General features: G+C 43.2%; 1 protein-coding gene and 1 long non-coding RNA gene across 3 annotated transcripts in view; both read left to right on the forward strand.

Annotated features, from left to right (window-relative positions):
• Rora (RAR-related orphan receptor A) overlaps positions 1-20,711 on the forward strand; it is a 733,021-nt gene that overhangs the window by 79,092 nt on the left and 633,218 nt on the right.
• The window catches only part of LOC120094342 (uncharacterized), a 235,481-nt gene that overhangs the window by 46,304 nt on the left and 168,466 nt on the right, over positions 1-20,711 (forward strand). The window contains exon 1 of the long non-coding RNA XR_005488663.2: positions 1-20,711. This exon is cut by the window's left edge and continues 46,304 nt beyond it; it is cut by the window's right edge and continues 107,641 nt beyond it. This is a non-coding gene — a long non-coding RNA (uncharacterized LOC120094342).

A 20,711-nucleotide genomic window follows, 5' to 3' on the forward strand; every position in this document is an offset into this window, starting at 1 on the left:
AGAGCACTTGCTGCTCTTGCAGAGGACCTCGGTTCAGTTCCCAGCGCGCACATGTCATTTCATAACCATTTGTAACTCCAGTTCCAAAGGATCTGGCACCCTCTTCTGGCCTCTGTGAGCACTGCACTCATGTGGTACACATACAGGTAAGAGGGTATGTGCAAGCACATGCAGACACACACATTAAAAAATTAAAAATAGACACAAGGGTATACCCAGGTAATGGCTAAGGAGTAACAGCATTTACTCTACTTAACTGCCATCCTGTCCTTTGTATTCTATTGCTCAGGAAATCAAGTCTTTGCCTCTTCAAAGAGTAAAACCTCCACCAATAAGCAGACCTCCGTTTAACTTAATGCAACAAAAAGGAAAGCAACAGAGGGTAGTTGGAGTGATGGGGATAATTACAGGTGTCAACTTACAGGTAGAGAAGTGACACTTTTACTAAAAGCAATATTTTGCCACTCCATTGACCTTACACAGGCATTCAAAGGGAGATACGGCTCTCTGGGTCATGTTAGTTTCCATAAGCAGCAGCGAAGAGGATTAAAAAGAACCCAAATGAGCCCAAATTCTGCCTGAGTTACTGTTTAGCCTAAATGGAAGTTTAGTCATCTCTGCCTCCTTTCAGTGAAAACCTTGAATCTTTAAATAAGTCACATGAAGTTTAAAAATATAAGCAAGAGCCTTTTTTTGTGTATTTTGGTCTAGGAGACAGATTTGACTCTAATTTGAAATTGTGTTTCATTAGGAATGCTTTCTCTTGGCTTTGGGTTTAAACGGAGGCTGTTAAAGTAATTGTGTTAGCGTGGGGAGGGGTGAAGGAGGTCATGGAATGGGAACTGAATTGATGAGACACTCTTGTTTGCATGCACACATTATTCGCTCATGTTCGTCTGTGTGCCGACGATGGCTCTAGGATAATTCCTTTTAGATTACATGTCCCCTTTCTGAAAAAGGCAATGAATGTAGAGCCTTGTAAGGTTAGAAAAGACCACTTAGGTCGGGCCAGCCAGTACTTCCCATGTGACTTCCTCATAGTTTTACTTTGCTTCTAAGAAACATGGCGGGCTGGCCGTCATCAAATGTGAGTTTGCTGCTGCATAGAGCTGAACTTGGGTTGTGTGAGGCTTTCAGGAGCTAAGTCCAAGTGATACAAAATTAAGAGTCAAGTTTCAGGAGAATGTTAGCCCTGGCTCTTCCTATATAAAGGTTTTCACTATGTAGGATATTTTTGTGTCTCTTTATGTGCCTGTGTGTTCAGATGTATGTGCATATGTGAGTGTGAAGGCCATAGGTTTTACTCAGGTGTTTTCCCTCAGGAGTCATCTACTTTGTATTTTGAAACAGGGTGTTTCATGTGGCCTGGGACTTTCAAAACAGGCTAAGCTTGCCGGCCAGTGAGCCTCAGGGACCCCTCTTTCTCTGCTTCTCCAGCATTGGGTTACACATGTGCCCCACCACACCAGGATTCTTATGGGGGTCCCGGGGTCAAACTCAGGTCCTTGTGATTATGTGGCAAGCACTTTACCAACTGATCCCTCTCCCTAGCCTGTGTGTGTGTGTGTGTGTGTGTGTGTGTGTGTGTGTGTGAGAGAGAGAGAGAGAGAGAGAGAGAGAGAGAGAGAGAGAGAGAGACTTTTCCAAAGTCTTAAACAAATTAGATGGGAAGAGCTGCCCTTGGTTCTTATCAGCCTTTTTATTTTATCTTTCATAGGGAGAGAAGGCCATTTCTCTGGCTAGTTATGTGTAGGGCTCAGAGTTTGGCGTCTCACCAGAATGCTGAACTCCCACTCCAGGTCCTGTTTTTAGACAATGGAGGAAGTAAAGATTCCATGACACCGTGTAAAGTGTAGCGAGTACGAAAGACAAGGCGGCATTCTCATCCAGGGATGTGGCCTTCTCAATCCAGCCCTTGGCAAACTGCTGTAAAGTGTCTCTCCATGGGGGCATCTTGTTCTTTGTCATTTCTGACACTGATAGGTCACAGGTAGCCATCCTTCACCAGTGCTTTCCCTTTTGTTGTGGCTGCCTGGAAGCTCCTGGCTGGCACCCCCCATGGAACCTCCACCATTATATCCATCATCATGAACTCAGTGCAGCTGCTTGCTCTTTTTTTCCATGCTGATTAATGGCAAGCCTGTCCTTTCCTGCAAGTTCCTTTCTGGGGATCCAATAGGAAAGGCAATGGATGAATAAAAAGGAAATGATTTAGAGAGAAAGGCATGCTAGCCATGGGCTTAGCTTCTTGTCTGGTAGTAGTGATGGGGCTCTTTTGATGAGAAACTTGTCTGGTGAGGTTATCTCTGGGAATGGAGAAGGTCTTGGGAGTCTGGGCTTAGGGATATGGTTGCCATGGAGAAGGAGGGCCGTTGGTGGGTTTGCTAAGCACACACAGTTGCATAACAAGAACCCCTCTCACAGGCCCCATAGTTCTTTGTCTCAGGGACTGTCATGGTCGGCCAGAGATTGTTGAACTTCATGGGGAAGCTGGAGGCGCAGCCATCTCTTCTGTAGGAGACAGAATGGGAATGTCAGGTGACCTAGGTGACCAGATCAAGGCCCTAATCCCTGAGGTACTCTTACTGCTGAATTCACACTCCAGTGGGGGAAAAGTTGTCCAGAGACAACTTTTGCTAGTTGTTAGAAACATCAAGGGCTATATAGATCAAGTTGTCCGTGGAGCCCCAGCATGGAGGGAGTGAGGTGAGCCCTGGCATGGGCTTCTCTATGCATGAAACCCCAGCATGGAGGGAGTGAGGTGAGCCCTGGCATGGGCTTCTCTATGCATGAAGTTGCTCTCGGTCACTTGCTCCATGGGAAGACAGTGGGCCCCTGCCTTTCAAAACAGGTCACATGAAATAAGTCACCTGAGTAGATTTTTATCCATATAAGAGATCATTTAAGCCTCCTTTCCTCTTGGAATTGTCAGGTCACAGATCCCATTATTATTTTAAATTAGCTTCAGAGCTGCTGTGTAAAGGGCCTCTTAAAAACACTGAAGAATTGGTGAGAGTGTTATCTGCTTCTCTTCTTGACCAGAAGGGATTGGCCATGACCTTGCAGGAGCGCTATTAACATCAAGTATTCCCACCCTGCCCTGTTTATGTTATTCTTCCTTGTAGAAGCAAGGGGCAAATTAAATTGGTTTATCTATTTTTTTAAAAAGTGTGTGTGTGTGTGTGTGTGTGTGTGTGTGTGTGTGTGTGTGTGTCTGAATGTACAAGTGCGTGGAAGTCAGAAGTCTATGCTTCGTGTCTTCCTTGGTCTGCTCCTTGTATTTGAGATAGGGCCTCTCACTGAGCCTAGACTCACCAATTTGAATAGCCTGGCCAACAGTCAAGCCTCGGGGATCCTGCTGTTTCTTTATCACTCAGCACTGGTGTCAGGGGCGTTTGTCAAGATTCCTGCTTTTTTATGGGGGTTCTGAGGATTTGAACTCAGGTACTCAAGCTTGTACACTGAGCACTTTCACCCACTGAGCCATCTCCCTAACTTCTTTTGTTAATGTTTGATATGAGTGAATCTGTGCTTCATGCCTTGGGTGTGTTTCAGAACACTAGGAAGAAGCTTTCTCACACTGGGCTGGTGACAGCATGGCCATTTGCTGCTTCTGTAGACTAGTAGGTCATTTGATATGTGGGAAAACAAAACTTTAAGCCAAGAGCTCAGTGCTGACCTCTGAACACCCCCGTTTAAAGATACCTTAGGCACCTGAAACCCAATATCCACCATGTGCAAAGCTGAGGTAGGACTCTTTGCCACCTGTCATTTTAAGTTGCCTGTCAGCTCTGTAGCCTCCTAGTTAAGTGCCTGCTTCTTTGGATGGTTTTTGAATTAACTGGGCTTGTTTCTTCCAATTTCCTCCATGTGCGACCAAGGCTCTGAACAAGTTGGGTTAATATAGTGAAAGAAAAGACAAAAGCCTAAAGAGTGCATGCTTTCTCACTTATTCTCTTTGCTTCTCTGTGTGTCTCTTTGTCTCTGTCTCTCTGTGTGTCTCTCATACACACACACACACACACACACACACACACCAATTGACCTACATTATTATGAGCTGATATCATGGGTGACCTCTACCCGAAATGCTTGGACTTTGAAATGAAAAAGGAGAGTAGGCAAAGAACGGCCTCAGTTTCTCACTCATCTCCCTGTGCCCTTGCCAGTAGATCTCCTATGGAAAGCCTACTTTCTTCTCAGAGATTCCCATTTTTCCCCCTTTACCCCTGGTTGTCTTCTAGTGGTGTAGGTCCGGCATGGGATGAGCCAAAATCAGCTAACTTCTAGCAAAGGCTGGTAACTTCCATGGTCCTGCAGTATCTCGTCATATCTGACAGGCAGCCCTTCTTCCTGGAGGCCAAGAGGATGACTTGAACCCACTGAGTTCAAACAGCTTAGCTTCTGTCAGGAGCTGGAAGAACCTTCCATCAAGAGCAGGAAGCTTGGGTAGGCCTGGCCAGGCTCCACAGATGACTGGAATCATGCCACCCAGCACCTTGTGGTCACTGGTATTCACTCACTGCCCTCTTGGGAGCAGAAATGTTCAGAGATTTTTGTACAACTCAAGCCATGGCTTTTTGACTGACTCAGATGAATGTCCTAGAGGAGTAAAGACCAGGCAAGGCATCTACAAGCAGTAGGCCTGTTGGGATGACCTGCATGGTGCTCCAAGCACTGAGGGGTGGCAGAGGAAATGGAATCTGTTTAGTTCCCCATGACTGCCCTCTACCAGGAGTAGACTGAGGAGGCTCTGCTTTGGAAAGGCATCAGCACCAACCTTCTGTTTCTGGCCTGTGTTTTATCATCACCCCCTCCTTCGCTGCGCTATTTCATTGCCTGTACCCCGTCAGAGTGCCAGGTTTATTCCCTCACTGCATGCTTACCCGCTTGGGTGTCTCACCAATGTCTCAGCCTCAGCTAATACATTAGAATTTGAATAAATGTATAACAGCAGGTAGCAAGTGACTGGTGACAGGGTGACATATTGACTTAATATCTGGTGTAATGTGATATGAAGGATGTGCCTTTTGGTGTGTATTTTCATTTTAATTATTTTTTGTTGCTTTTCTTAGGCAGACACTTGTAGGCAGTTTTGAGTAATTGTCTGAAATCATTAACATGTTTATTAAATAAGGAAGCAGAGTGCATTATCCAGCGAATCAATTATGTAAATGCGCAAGAGGCACGAGAAATCCATCTTTAACTGTTGCCGAGCCACATCCGTTTTCTGGAGACTCCGGAAAGTTGCCCTGTGGTGTGTGCATAGGAGGGAGGGAGGTGTGTTTAGATTACGTTGCTCCTCTCAGAGGTTTAGAGCTGCAACGATTAATTAGACGGTTGGGTGGAGGGCGCACTTGTGAACTTGCAGAGACTGATGTAGATCCTTCATAGGGAAGACAGCAGATCATCAGTAGTGGGAAACACACACACACAGTTAAACCAGCCAGTCTTTCCTTCTTGTCCTATTGAAGGGTCTGGGCAAAATAATTAGCACCATCAGCATAACAGTGACAGATAGCATTTTAGTCTGGATCACAGCAAGGCTGTGCAGGTGAAAGATCCTCAACAGGGACCCACCCATGTACACATATATATCAACACATGTATGCATACACAGACATATGTATGTATATACACAGATACACAGATTCACGACATATGCACAGACACACATATACATATATACACATGAATACATGCACAGCCATATACACATGTCTATACATGCATGAATAGATACACATGAGTACACGTAGGAACATATAGACATACATATATGTATATGTACATGCACACAGAGATATGTTAATGAGCACATGAATACATACACAGATACAAATGAATGCACAATTTCTATACAGACATACAAATGCCACATACATACACACATACAGGCATGCATGCACATACATACACATAAGAAACACACATACCCATATACACATGTTAACATACTTTTACATATCCAAACAACACACACACATGCACACACAGATATAGACACATAATTATGCACACAATAGAACTAGACATAAGTATATACATACATAAAGATGCATGTGCAGAGACACACACATACAGTTAAACCAGCCAGTCTTTCCTTCTTGTTCTGATGGTTTCTAGAGCTGGAGCGATGGCTCAGCAGTTAGGAATGCATACTGTTTTGTTTTTTCCCCAGAGGACTGGGGTTCAGCTCCCAGCACCTTTCAGGCAACTCAAAACCACCTATAACTCCAGCTTCGGGGATCTAAGGCTTCTGGACTCTAAGGTTCCAGGGAACCATGTGGTTACACTCACAGACCAACATATAGATCTATACATATATTCTTAATTAAAAGTAATAAATAAAGCTTTTAAATGATAGTTTCTAGAAGATTTCTGCCATTTGCTCTGTTCCAATGTTTTGGAGGCTTTGACTGTTCTCATTGGGTAGCAGGTGTTTACAAATTCACTCCAAGTCCCCATTATCCCATAATCCACGATCAAAGTCCCTTCGTTTATCCACATGTGCTTTTTATTTTTTGTCGACAAATTTTGTATATCTTTAAATTAAGTACAAATGTAGTTTTCTATTACGTAAGCTGAGTTCAATCTGTACCAAGGAGCAATGGTCAGGCTGCTCCCCAAAGCCTTCAGCAGATGAGCAAAATGTTCACTGGCTTTTTCTGTAGAGGTGATGTTTTGTTTTAGATGTTTTGCTGAATAATCTGTAATATCTTTTTTGAGCTATGAAAAGGAAGTAAGCAAAAAAAAAAACCAATTCAGTGTGACGTGAAAACACACATATTGAAGCGTGCGTGCCCTGCCTGCCTTCCACTTCGCGGCTTTCAAGGTAGCCGCCATTAATGGCTCAATCGCCTATTTTGGATACATGTGTGAATTTACCTAAGGGCTGATTCCTAGAAGTGGAAATGCCAGGTCAGGGGATATATGGGTTTTCAGCATGGGAGGCAGTGCCAAACCGACCTGTAACAGTCTAGCATTTCCCATTGCCACCACCTTCGTCAGCATGGGTGGCAGCTATGTGCTGGCAGCCATTTTTTTTCTTATCCAATGGAACAAATGGAGCTGGCATTTTATCGGGAATGAAGCTGGGCGTGGATTTGTGCATTATTCAGCCACTCGTTTTTCTTCTGCCCACCATCTCTTTCTAGCAGATTAAAGCTCTGCTTCTTACTTCCTTGTTAGTACTCATACCCTTTGAATCTTTGAAACTTTTCCTCATATATCATCCTTTGATTTGGTGCCATCCGTATTTGATCTCTTACCTCAGCAGAGCCTTCCGTGTGGTGTGCTTATGTTATTATTTGGCGTCCCCTTCCCAAATCTTCTCTTTTGTTTTCTTAACTCTTTTTACTCTTAATTTTTGAGGCTGCAGGGATTTATCCTGATGTGAGACAGGAGGCTGATACTGGCGTTATCCACACACACCCCATAACTGGCTGAGAGTACCAACATATTTATTAGATAATTTATCTTTCTACCTCATCTGAAATGTCCACTCGATTACATAATATATTTCTATATGCATTACATCTATTTCTTAGAGGTTTTTGACTCCATTTTTCCTCCTGACTGTTTCTCTGGTAACAAACTATTCTAATTACCTTAGCTTTATAGTATGTTCTAATGCCCAGTGTGGCTAATAACACCATACTTCAGAATTTTCCTGGCTGCTCTCACAAGTTAATTTTTCGTGTGCCTTTTAGAATCGAGTTTTGCACATTTCAAAGCATCAATGTTGGCATTTTTATTGGGATCACGTTAGATGTGTCGAGTAGTGTGGGAGGAAATGACATTTTCATGAGGATTCTGCCAATCCAATGGCTTCCCATTAATTTGCCATCTTTTGTGTATCTCTGAAATATTTTGATGGTTGTGTGTATATGTGTGTGTGAATTGTGTGTTTCTTTAATTCGTTTCTTGAGAATTTATGCCCTTTTGCTCTTGTTCATAGTGTCTTTCTTCTGCATATTTAATTTGCATTTATATGACAGTTCTGTAACCCAGAACTTACTTTTGTTATAATATTTCTACTCATTTTTAGTGGATTGTCTCTGGTGCTTTAGTCACACACACACACACACACACACACACACACACATACACACACACACACATACACACACACATACACACACACATACACACACACACACACACACACACTTTGAGTTATTTTAAACTGGAAAGTGGGAAATTATTGGTACTGGTATGAGCCCTCATGCCAGATGTGGGAGCCTTAAGCATGGTTGTGTATTATGTGGGTCCATGTGCACCTGTGTGTACATCTGTGTAGAGGCAAGAGGACACCCCTCAGGCATCATGCCTCATTAGACATCCACCTTGTTTCCTCAGACAGGGTACAACCTGCCGGGAACTTGCTGAGTTGGTTAGGCTGGCTGACCAGAGAACTCAGACATACAACTGCCTCTATGTCTCCAGTGCTAAGATTACAGCTTGAAAAAAAGTTTGGAATCAAACTCAGAATGCAGGTCCTCATGTTTGCAAGATAGACAGTTCCTGACTGAGCCCATGCTTGTGCCCTTAAGAATGAATATATATACTGAGTTACTCACAGCTAACTTTCTAAATTCTTTATTTTGTTGTAAATGTTCTGTCTGCATGCATAGCTGTGCACCATGAGAATGCCTAGCGCCATGGATGCCAGAAGAAGATGTTGAAGCCCCTGGAACTGAAGTCACAGAAGGTTGTGGGCTGCCATGCGAATACTGGGAATTGAACCTGGGTCCTCTTGATGAGCGGCTACCACCCCTAACTGCTGAACCATCTCTCCAGATCCTTGGCTTGCTTATTTTTATCAAATGTATTTCAAGTGATAAAGGAGTCTTTCTCCTTTATTAGCTTATTGAGAGAATAACCATGAAAGGACTATTCCTATCCTGGGTCCAGCCCTCCCTACAGCTATCCCCGTTTGTTTGTGAGATGTTCATTTATTGTTGCGCTTATGAAATTTTTCTCTACTGGTTTTGAGTTAATATTTCTACATCATTAGGTTGTAAGTTAGATTGATTGATCTGAATTTTCTTTCTCAAGTTATTTTTATCAAGTTTGAAATCGGAGACTTGGCTGTTTTGGGGAAAAAAATGCCTTAGACTTGCATGCACTCTTCCTTAAACGCATACTCAAGTAGTGCACTGCATCGGCACAAAGCGGCTGATGGCTGGTGTACATTCCAAGCTTCCCTACGTGATTGTAGAGGAAAATATTTAATGAGTTATAGGTAATAACTGTCAAGATTGAATCTGTCACACTCGGGCTGCAAAGGGAAGAGAAGGGGCAAGAATTGTATTCTGGAGCAGTTGAGGGATGTCAGAATTGCCGAGACACTGTGCAAGCTGCTAAGAGGATGCAGGGATCGTGGGACCCAGCCGAAACACTCTGGGGAACCAGAGACAAAGACTTGGAGATACCTAAGGTGGCAACCACAGCAAACAAATACAAACAAAAAAAATCCCACAAAACTTTATAGGTTGTCTATATGGTGTGAATCATGAAACACATGTCTATGAGGCGTGGAGCATGAAACACATGTCTATATAGTGTAGGGATTGTGAAACACATGTCTGCGTGGTGTGGAATGTGTGCACCTTGGCAGTATTCACACAGTGCTTCTCTGACAAAATACAGCTAAATGCTGTCTTAGTCCATTTCCGGCTCCCTTCATCTTGGCTTGGAAGCCATTGCTGCGGTTGGCCTCTTGGTTTTCCTTGCCACTCAACCTTGAAGGTGTTAGCATGCTCCTTCCTTATCCGGGCCTGCTGAAGAGACACTTCATTGCCAAAGAAGTGTTGGTTCAATGAAAGGCCAAGTGAGGCTACCTGTCTATGGCTCCTTGTGCTCATAGGGTCCCCTGAGGAGACTGAACACCTGAAGCTGTGGTAATGATCTACCAGGTGGCCTCATGGGAACTTTGAGTGCCTGGAAGAGTACGTCTCTAACTCTGGCCACTCTCAGTTGGGTCAGTCTGATCCTTATGTAGTCAAGCTATGGCACCTTTTAATTCAGCCCTGCAATCTTTTTTTTTTTTAATTTCATCTTTTAATTTACATTTTAAATCTTATCCCTTTTCCTGATTTCCCCTCCAGAAACCTGCTATTTACCCCCCCACACACACACACACTTCTATGAGGGTGCTCCCTCACCCACCCACCCACTCCCTCCCACTTCCCCACCCTGACATTCCCCTACACTGGGGCATTGAGCCTTGACAGGACCAAGGGCCTCTCCTCCCATTGATGCCCGAAAGGGCCATCCTCTGCTACATATGTGGATGGAGTCATAGGTCCGTTCCTGTGTTCTCTTGGGATGGTGGTTTAGTCCCTGGGAACTCTGGGGAGTCTGATTGGTTGATATTGATCTTTCTATGGGGTTGCAAACCCCTTCCGCTCCCTCAGCCCTTTCTCTAACTCCTCCATTGGAGACCCTGTTTTCAGTTCAGTGGTTCGGCCCTGGCCATCTTACATTCCTAGAGACGTTGGCTTTTTTTCCAAAGTCTTTCTTGGTACTTTTCATCTAAATTTTTTTTTAAATACAACTTTCTGGGGCTAGAGAGATGGCTCAGTGGTTAGGAGCACTGGCTGCTCTATCATTGGACCCAGGTTCAATTCGCAGCATCAGTGTGGTGGTTCACAACCATCTATGACTCTGTGGGCACTGAATTAATATAGCTCATAGTCTTACATTCAGGCAGAACATCTATACACATAAAATAAAAGTTAATAACAGTAAAATGCATCTGCATCAATGCATCTGCATCCTCTCCACTTCTTTCTTATGCAGGATAGTGAGAATGGATTCAATTGTTCCACTGATTTTTAGATTCTCTTCCTCTTTCTGGTTCTCTCTGCCTCAGTCCTCAATAAATCTGTTTCAGTCTACAACAGGACAATCAATTCCGTAATAACCTGTGTATGGGCTTCAAACTGCCTCAGCCCTCGGTCATTCTGATACATTCTTGCCTCCAGATTCTGAGTTCTCTGTTCCACACTCAAGCAATCACTAAAAATATTGACTCCTCCCACTGGTAGAAAACGTCACCCTATTCTACTAACCCATTACGAGTAGATTAATGCCAAGAGCCAAGAGATTGCTCCTTTTGTAATAGTCATAACCACTGCTCTCAAATGTGAACGCAGTGTTCTGGAAAGCAGGCAACTCCTTGATCATATTTTGGCTTTAAAAATAAAATGGATTCTTTTTTTTGGGGGGGTCCAATTTACACTTCCCAGTTACGACACTAACCGATAAGGATGCCGCAAATAGAACAGAGTGCGGTGGGATTTAGGGTTCTGAAAGAGGTTTCTTGTGTGAAAAACAGCTTTTCTTGACAAGCCGCTTGTCAAGGGTTTCGGCAGCCTCTCTTTTCATTTATTTATTTGGTTTGAGGGAGTTAGGAAGGTGTTTGGTGTATTTTGTGCTGGCAGCTCACACGTCAAAAACACAAGACTAAAAATATCCCTGAAATATGAATATACAGCAGACTCTTCATTCTCTCCCCTGCCCCCAGTTTACCAGTGCTGCAGCCCAGGCTTGCAGAGGGCTGAGCTGGGATGCTAGAGCGGGGAACTTGCTGTTCCGAGTTTCTGCACTGGCTGGTCCGTGCGAAGACCTAAGCTCGCATGTTATCCCTACCTAAACCCCACACCTCTCCTCTAGGTTTTGAGATTGGGTCTCACGTAGCTCGGGCTAGCCTTAAACTCCTTGAACTTCAGATCCCTGCAGACGTGTTGGGATTGCAGAAGCAGGATACCATGTCTGGTTTACATGGGTTCTGGGGATTTGAACTCTTCATCCTTACGGGGCAAGTATTTTACCTGCCTCCTTACTTCTCCACCTCCCCAGGCCTACTGTTGTACTCTAAACTGGATCTTTAAGGATGAGTTGAATTTTCCAGGGGAAAGTTATTAATTATACACAACTACCTCACACATTAGTGTGGTAAGTAGCAAGCAGCATGATTCTTTAGCCTACTTTAAACACCTCTGTGCCCAAAGGTATTAGGGTGACTGGTGTTGCTAAGGGTGTTCTGTTCTGTGTTCAGCTTTTTGCCTAAGAATAAAGCAAGGAATACCAGGCCTAACTTTCCTTCCTTGGTCTCTGCATTTGGGAGCGTGAGGGAATACATTGCTATGTTGAGACAGTTGACGTCTTTGGGGGATTTTTTTTCTATCCCCCAAACTGTTTTATATGTATGCATGTTGTGTCTGCATGTATGTCTGCCTACCTACCACACATGGGCCTGGTGTCCTTGGAGGGCCCGAGGCTGGAGTTACAGATGACACGTTAAAAGCAACTGCGTGAACTTGAGTGGGGTGCATACATGGAGGAGGTTGGAGGGAGGAGAGGAGAGAAGAGGTGGTATGGTTACCGTATGATTCTAAAAAACAACAAAAATATTAAAAAAGATAGAGATAAAACCCCCGCCTCCATCTGGCATTGTACACCCAGTGTTCCGTGAATGTACATGCACGCCTGTGGTTACATTTATAGCAAACAACTGAGAACGTGCAAATGAAGTCTGAGAAGTGCCAAGCAGTGGCCTCCAACCCCCAGCAGAACATTCTGGAATGGGAAGAGCTTCCGATAAGGTAGCATTCTTCCTAGCCCCAGTTTCCTTAGCTATATTTTAAAACTTGAATGTTTTATGTCTATGGGTGTTTTGCCTGCATGCGTGTCTGGGCACCACATGCACACCTGGTATCCTCAGAAGCCAGAAGAAGGCATCAGGTCCTCTGGTACTGGAGTTACTCTAAGCTACCTATTGTGGGTGCAGGGAATTGAATCTAGGTCCTGCGTAAGAGCAGCCAGTGCTCTTAGCTGCTGAGCCATCTCTCCGGCCCCTTTAGTTATGTTATATTGTTTTAAAGAAAATTTGAAAGGTGGAGCTAGAATTTCGGGGCAAACCAAGTTTCTGGGGGAACATCTTTAATTTTTTTTTCTTGTGATTTATTTATTTAGTTTTTGGATTTGAATTCTAGATTTTTTTTTTAAGATAGAGTCTGACACTTGTGGTTTCTTGGTGCTTGTTGCCATTTTAAAGGTAAATCCTAACAGTTTAAATAGAATGCTTAGGGCCTGGAGAGGTGGCTCAGTGGTTAAGAGCACTGGCTGCTCTTCCAGAGGTCCTGAGTTCAAATTCCAGCCAAACACATGGTGGCTCACAACCATCTGCAGTGGGATCCAATACCTTCTTCTGGTGTGTCTGAAAACAGTGATAGTGTACTCAGATACATAAAATAATAATAAATATTAAACAACAAAGCCTAGACCTTCAACTTTGTTAAGCCCAGTATTAGCTGAACATTTATTTATTTATTTGTGTGTGTGTGTGTGTGTGTGTGTGTGTCTGTGTGTGTCTGTGTGTGTCTGTGTCTGTGTCTGTGTATGTAGGTGGTCAGAATTCTTCCACCAACCAAAGCATTTCATTGTACAGCATCTTGGTGACCCCAGGGTACTGGGAAATATAGCCAAGGCTATGCATAGCAAGCCCCTCCATATATTCTGCATGGACATAGTTTTTCATGCTTGGGAAGTACCCTGCTAATGGCAATTTGAATATGGATTTCTTGAAGTACAAAACCTCACACACCTCATCAAAGGATTTCCAGAGATCACCCTTAAAGCAGGCAGGAGATGCACACTGAGCCTTTTCTGGGAGGTCCTCTTTCCCTGGGGCTCACGCTGGCCAGCCGGCAGCAGCTGAGTCTCTGTGTATGAAGTCTGAAACTCTCTGGAAATCGTTATTCACAGCTCATTCAGCGCATGCAGAGCCATCTAGCTCCATCCCACGTCTATGTGAGTCACTTTTTAAAGTACTTAAAAAAAACTGTCTCATGCACATAGATAATTAGAGAGGGGGGAAAAACAAGTAAAAATAAATCGTGTTGTTGAATTTAAAAGCCCAAATGAATCTTAAATACCAAATACATATGTTTCTCACTTTCTCGGCTCACCAAGAACTGGCCACCTTTGCTCGGATCCTATTCCAAGCAGGAGTGGTAGCAGTTTCCTTCAGCCAAAAGCGGATGATTTAGAAATAGCACGCCAAAATAAAGATAATATCATATTCAATTTCCCAAATTACTCAATGTAAATAAAGCCCAGAGAGGCCTGCTGGAGGCCTCTTCTGCAGGTTAACAGCCCCGTGTATGTCTCTTTCTAGGCTAATGGCTTGTCATCCTGGACAGTGATGTCCCAGTTTATATGCTTCTCCTTGCACAGTGTCACCTCAGAAATGGGATACCTAAAGTTATTTGTTATTTCAGAGTGCATTTACTGATTATTTATATTGGATTGGGTAAGTTATTATTACCTATTATTTTGTCATTAAATTTAATGTATGAAGTGTGTGATTTTATAGCTATCCATTACCACATTAATTTAATGCAATGCGAATTGATTGTTCAGCAAGCGTGGCATGTGTGTAAGCATACATTTCAAATTTTAAAATGCTAAGTTCAGTTTAGCTCTGTTTTGAGGGGTGGTCCTCCATCGGTTTTGACATAAGATCATGCCTAGTCTGAGTCCCAGTGTCACTCGGTACCCGTTGCCTGTTCTACTGTGCCTCAGTTTACCCCTCCTCCACGGTTCCAATTGGCCTGATCCTGCTGTCATTCAAAGAAGCTTTGCATTGGCACGGGAAATAAATGTCTAACTGCATGGTTTTAGGATTTGCTGGTGTGTGTCTTTGTGTCTCTGTATATGTCTGTGTCTGTGTATGTACATGTGTATGTGTCTGTGTGTATGTGTGCATCTGTATTTCTCTCTGTGTGTCTCTGTGTGTCTGTGGGTCAGTTTCTCTCTGTCTCTCTGTCTCTCTGTCTCTTAGTCTCTGTCTCTCTGTCTCTCTGTCTCTCTCTCTCTATGTATGTGTGTCTGTGTGTATGTATGCATCTGTGTTTCTCTGTGTGTATGTGTGTATGTGTGTGTTTCTCTCTGTGTGTATATGTGTATGTGTGCGTCTGTGTTTCTCTCTCTCTGTCTCTTTCTCTGTGTGTGTGTGTCTGTGTGTCTCTGTGTGTATGTGTGTGTATGTGTGCGTCTATTGGTCTGTGTGTGTGTGTGTGTATGTATGTATGTCTCTGTGTGTGTCTCTCTCTGGGTGTAGTGTTCTCTGTGTGTGTGTGTGTGAGTGTGTGTGTGTGTGTGTGAGTGTGTGTGTGTGTGTGTGTGTGTGTATTTTAAGGTGGCAGTACAAGTCTCTGACACTGCAATTTTGAGAGTAGCATCCAAGCATGAGAAAACTCTCTCGCACTTGGGTATTATTCTCACCCTTTGGGGAACAAGATAGGCTTCATCAGTAGGCTGTGTCTGCACTTGCTGTAAGTGGAAAATAGCATATTATCTCTACAGAGTTATGATAGAAACAGGTAACAGTAAAAAATTTTGTTAAAGCAAACATTTAACAGGAACATTTGGTAAAAACAAAACAATATCAAGAAGAAAAATAACTCTGTATCGGCATTAAAAAAAAAAAAAGGCAGGTGCTTACGTTTTGTGCTTTTTGAAGGCTTCAGTTTGCATTCTCAGCAACAGCCTGCACACGAAACGCCCAGTGCTCTGAAGCTCTGCGTGTTAAGGTTAGCAAGTCCTCACCACGGGTGTTTCTGGCCCATGGAGAAGACTGGGGACTCTGACCAAGGTACTTTTGGTCCACTTCACTGCAAATTAAAAAGAAATGGCTCTACTGAATTTAAAAGGTGAATTATAATATATAAACAAATTATAAAAGTATAATTTTATCATATGGGTTATTTATGTGTATGTATGTTCGTGTGTGGATAGGCCATGTGTCTGTGGATGTGTCTACCTAAAAGCCTAAAGAGGGCATCAGATCCGCTGGAGCTGACCTGATGTGGATGCTGAGAGCTGAACTCTGAATTATTACATGAGCAGAGGTGCTCTTAACTCCTGAGACATCTCTCCAGCTCAAGACAGTGTTTGAAATTAATCTTTCCAATAACTAGCTATTAAAGTTGATCAAAAATGATGTTGGCTCATGCCACTATTTGATGCCTTTTACCTATATTTGTGGAATTTGTAAGCAAATGGAGTGCTTCCTCATGAGTTTTTAGCCTGACCACTGGTTCTGTTGTCCTTTGGGTCACTGTCAGTTTCCTAAGGGGCCTCCATCTTTAAGAAGTAGCTGGTTAGCAGACTCAACTCTACAGGGCTCATCGGGGCTCACAGAGACTGAGGTGGAAATCACAGAGCCTGCCTGTGTCTATACTAGGGCCTCTGCATATGTTATGGTTGCTGGCTTTGTGGTTTTGGGGGGATTCCTGACAGTGGAAGTAGGGGTATCTCTGGCTATTTTACCTGCTCTTAGGACCCCTTTTCTCCTGTGTATTCTTGCTCAGCCTTGATATGAGGCTTTGGCCTGTCTTATTGTTTCTTGCCATTCCATTTTGGTTGATGTCCCTGGAAGACCTGATTTTTTTTTTTCGGGAGATGGTGGTGTGTTGGGGAGTGAGTGGTCAGTAGATCTAAGAGAGTTAGGGGAGCTGAGCGGATTTGGGGGGAACTGAGGGACCTGGGGGAAGCTAGGAGGCCTGGGGGGAGCAGGAGGGAGGTGGGGGGAGCTGGGGGAACTAGGGGGGAGCTAGGGGGACCTGGGAGGAATGAGGAGATCTGGAGCGAGCTGGAGAAATGTGAGGGGAGCTGGGGGAAGTGGGGGAGCTGGGGGACCTGGGGAAGCTGGTAGCAGTTGAGGGAAGGAAAGCTGCAGTCAGGATATATTGTATGAGAATTTTTTTAAGTAGCTGATTATTAACCCAGACTAGACTCTTGGCTTTCATGTGAACTCTCAAAAGCCAAGGAGAGAGTTGAGCTGCTGCATACAGATATTTAAACACGAGAACACACCACATCTGGCTGAATATGTATTTAAAACTACTTTCAAAAGCAGAAGAAATTTTAATGTGTACTTCTTAGTAGATAATTTTTTCACTTTTATTCTTTAGTATTCGAGAGAAAAATCACCTTCTAAAATATGCTGATTAAAAATTTTTAGGGCAGTGGTTGACTGGACAGTTTCTCTTTAGATAGATAGATAGATAGATAGATAGATAGATAGATAGATAGATAGATAGATAGATAGATTAGAACAGAACCCAAAGACACTGGAGAGTTAGATAAGAGAGTCTTGATGAAAACAGGTACCAGAGAATGTCCATACAGACATCGCTGAAATGTCCCCAGTTGTGGCCCTCATGTACGTCCCAGCCTAGCTTGGGAACATTGGATGATCTAAGCACAACCAAACAATGTCTGAGACTTGAAAATTATGCTGTACGTTCAGTCACTTTAGGACTTAAAGCTACTTCTTAAAGATGAAAGCCCCTTAGGAAACTGACAGTGACCCAAAGGACAACAGAACCAGTGGTCAGGCTAAAAACTCATGAGGAAGCACTCCATTTGCTTACAAATTCCACAAATATATGTAGAATGCATCAAATAGTGGCATGAGTCAACATCATTTTTGATCAACTTTAATAGCTGGTGATTAAAAAGATTAATTTCAAACACTATCTTGAGCTGGAGAGATGACTCAGGAATTAAGAGCACCTCTGCTCATGTAATAATTCAGAGTTCAGTTCTCAGCATCGACATCTTTAACCCAAACTTGGAACATCAAATGGTTTTTCTATTATTCTTACCTAAGAGGGTGAAAATAGCAATTTTTGCTCAGTTGCTTACTCATGGCTGAATGGCAAAGAGAACTGAGAGCCTTTTTGTTCCTTGTGATCTCCCTGCATGTATCTTTTTGCACCTGCTTGGTAGTTTGTGAGGTTCCGTATGCACTACTGAGGGACCAGGCACAGATAACGGTCCTACACACTGGTCACTTTCAAACCTGAGCACTGTGGAATCTACGTTCTTTCTTAAGCCTACTCCTTCTTGCTTATATAACAAAAGACAACTGCTCCAGACAGGTTGCATAGCTGTCTGTGTGCATTCTATAGATCATCTACGGGTCTGATCCTTCTAGATCCCAGACTGGTTCATTGTGGGTTTCAAGTGCAAGGTCTTATGCTGGAAGGAAGATGCCCAGGGATACTGTCTTAGTAATTCACAGTTGAACCAATGATCTGCCTGCCCAGTCCTGCAACAATCATCTGCATAAGTGAAAAAAGGCCCAGTCTGCAGCTTTAACAAGCACACTGGGCTTTCCTCACAGATACACTTTGGTGAGATATTAAAGAGACCAGGGAACCTGAGTATAGTGTGACAGTGAGAGATTCATCTCCGTTGTATGGCACCTAAGCTGTGCTCCAGGGTGGAACTGAAAAGAGCCTTGCATATGACACCAGGGGAGCCATTTGGATGTAACACCTGGGGGAACCACTTGGATGTGACACCAGGGGAGCTAGTAAGTTTCATCACATGACTGGATTATAAAACAGAGAGGTTTGCAGAGTGATTTCACTTATATATGTGGTCTCAGCTGAGAGGACCTTCAGGAGCTCCTGAAGCATCTGCCTGCCTTTGCTCACCCTGGCATGCTGTCTAGCGGCCCACTCCTCCTGGCTTTGCCTGACTCTTACTGAGCAGTCAGCAGCCTTCCTGTTCTTTAGACTGCTTGTGGAGATGTTTTGTGCCATGGGTCATTTTTAGTTTGTTTTGTCTTTACAATAAGAAGGTACGGGATAAGAAGGAACCAGCTGAAAGAGTCCATTTAATCTTTTTCTTTAGCTTACTACAGCGGCCCCCTTAGGTCTAACAAAAGTTACAGCTATACATTTGTAGGACAGTTTAGGAAGTTGTTACAGGGGGTTAGCAATTACTGTGAAGAAACTTCCGTACTATTACTGGACATATTTTAGTTGGATAAATATTTTCTTCCCCCCTCCTCCTCTTTTGGAAAAGGAACCCTTCTTGGAAGTAAGGACCAAAGCTGTGGTTTCCATTACAGCCTCCGCTGTTGGTTGTAGAGAGTCTACCTTTCGGGGCACATTCAGTTAAACGGTTATGTTCCCATAGTTGGAGGAAGCTAATAAAAAGCAGGCTATTTTTATTTACTGCCAGATTGCACAAGCCTGAGTGTTTCATTTTGACACAAAGAGGGATGTAGCGGGAAGGTTTTTTTTTTTTGTTGTTGTTGTTGTTGTTTTGTTTTGCAGTGGGAGGGGTCGGTGCTTTGCATTTATAAAATTGTCAAAGGCAGAAGCTGCTCATTTTTATACAAGTCAGCCATGTAAATGTACTAACCAAACGGTGATACCCAATGTATGGTCTGGGTTCCCTCGCCTGCAGTGCAGTTTGACCTTAATCCTGAAGCAGGAAGCAGAGTGGTATTTTTTTTTCTTCCTTTAAGCTTGCCTGTCCTCCGACAGCTGTCCTGTTATCACAGACATTAAAAGGATGCGAAAGGAAGCCCTGTTTGTGCTTGTGATAGCTAATGAACAAGTCCCGAGTTATTGCATTTTGCTCTTGTTGTTGGGGGTTTTTTTTGAAATGTAATTATAACATGTTGGAGTTTATGTTTTCATTATTCATCTTTTGACATTATTTATCTATTGACATGATATTATCTATCATGAGATTGCTAATTAAAAATACAATTAGAAAGAAGGAAAACAGTCAGAATGGGGATAGTCTATGACTTTCAAATCGGGACAAGGGTGATTTATATTTTCTTGGCCATGGAAGGAAAAATTAGGAGCACAATGGCTGTCTAGCAGACGATGGGGCTTTGCTGAGTATCTTTGCTTCTTTTGTCAAGATGCGGGTCATGGTTTATTGATCACCTATACATCCACAATGAGAAATTAAAATTTTAGTAATTTTTCCTGTTGACATGTGCAGAGACCAGCATTTAATGTAGTTGTGCTTTAGAGAGATGGAGAGGAGTTGAATATATTTCCCTGGAATGGCAGTCTTTGTAAATCACTCTCAATTACACATTTCAATGGATGTGTGCTCCTGTTTTATACAAAGAATAGACAGATTAGTGAGTAAATTTCCTCTTTTTAGAGGCTTGAATACAAATCTGATTCCTACTTTCAAAAGAGAAGGGTGGGAGGGAGACGGGAGGAGGAAGGTGGTAGGGAGTGGAGGAGTGGTCAGAGGATGCATCCCATACACATGTCACAAATCCCCTGGGGACTGGTTTTCTGAATGGAATCTCCCCTGCAAGTGGATGGTGACATTTTACAGCCAAGAGAACTGAGCATCCTCCTGGGCGTAGTTCAGTGAGTCTCATTAGGCACCACTCTACCTGACCCTGCTGTGTAGAGCTTTGCTCAGTGACTTTTACCTCTAGACAAAGCAAGCTGAAAGTTTGACATCTTTCCTGGTAACTGACTAGAAAGAGAGAGAGAGAGCACTAACAGAGAGTGAGAAGTAGATCCAAATTCTTCAGGCTTTCTGGTGAGTAGTCACAGCTCTCCTGAGTCCTTCCCCCAGCATTTTTGGTGAGTGCAATGGTCAGAACTCCCTGTGTTCTCCTTGAATGTCCCTCCATCAAGCCATCGTCTCTACAACCCCTAAATACAAGCAAATAACTCCCAAAGAGTCTGCAGATGTGTTTTCCAGGGGAACCCTGATATCATTTGCCCTAGCAGGTGCTGCTTCAATTACCCAGAAGTCTTTTGAACAACGGGGCCAGGTTAAAACAATTTGGAAATTCTCAAAAATAGCATCGATTGATTACTAGTGGATAAATACAATCAAATATTGATTTG

The sequence above is a fragment of the Rattus norvegicus genome, chromosome 8 (assembly GCF_036323735.1).
Source record: "Rattus norvegicus strain BN/NHsdMcwi chromosome 8, GRCr8, whole genome shotgun sequence".
Taxonomy (NCBI): Eukaryota; Metazoa; Chordata; class Mammalia; order Rodentia; family Muridae; genus Rattus; species Rattus norvegicus.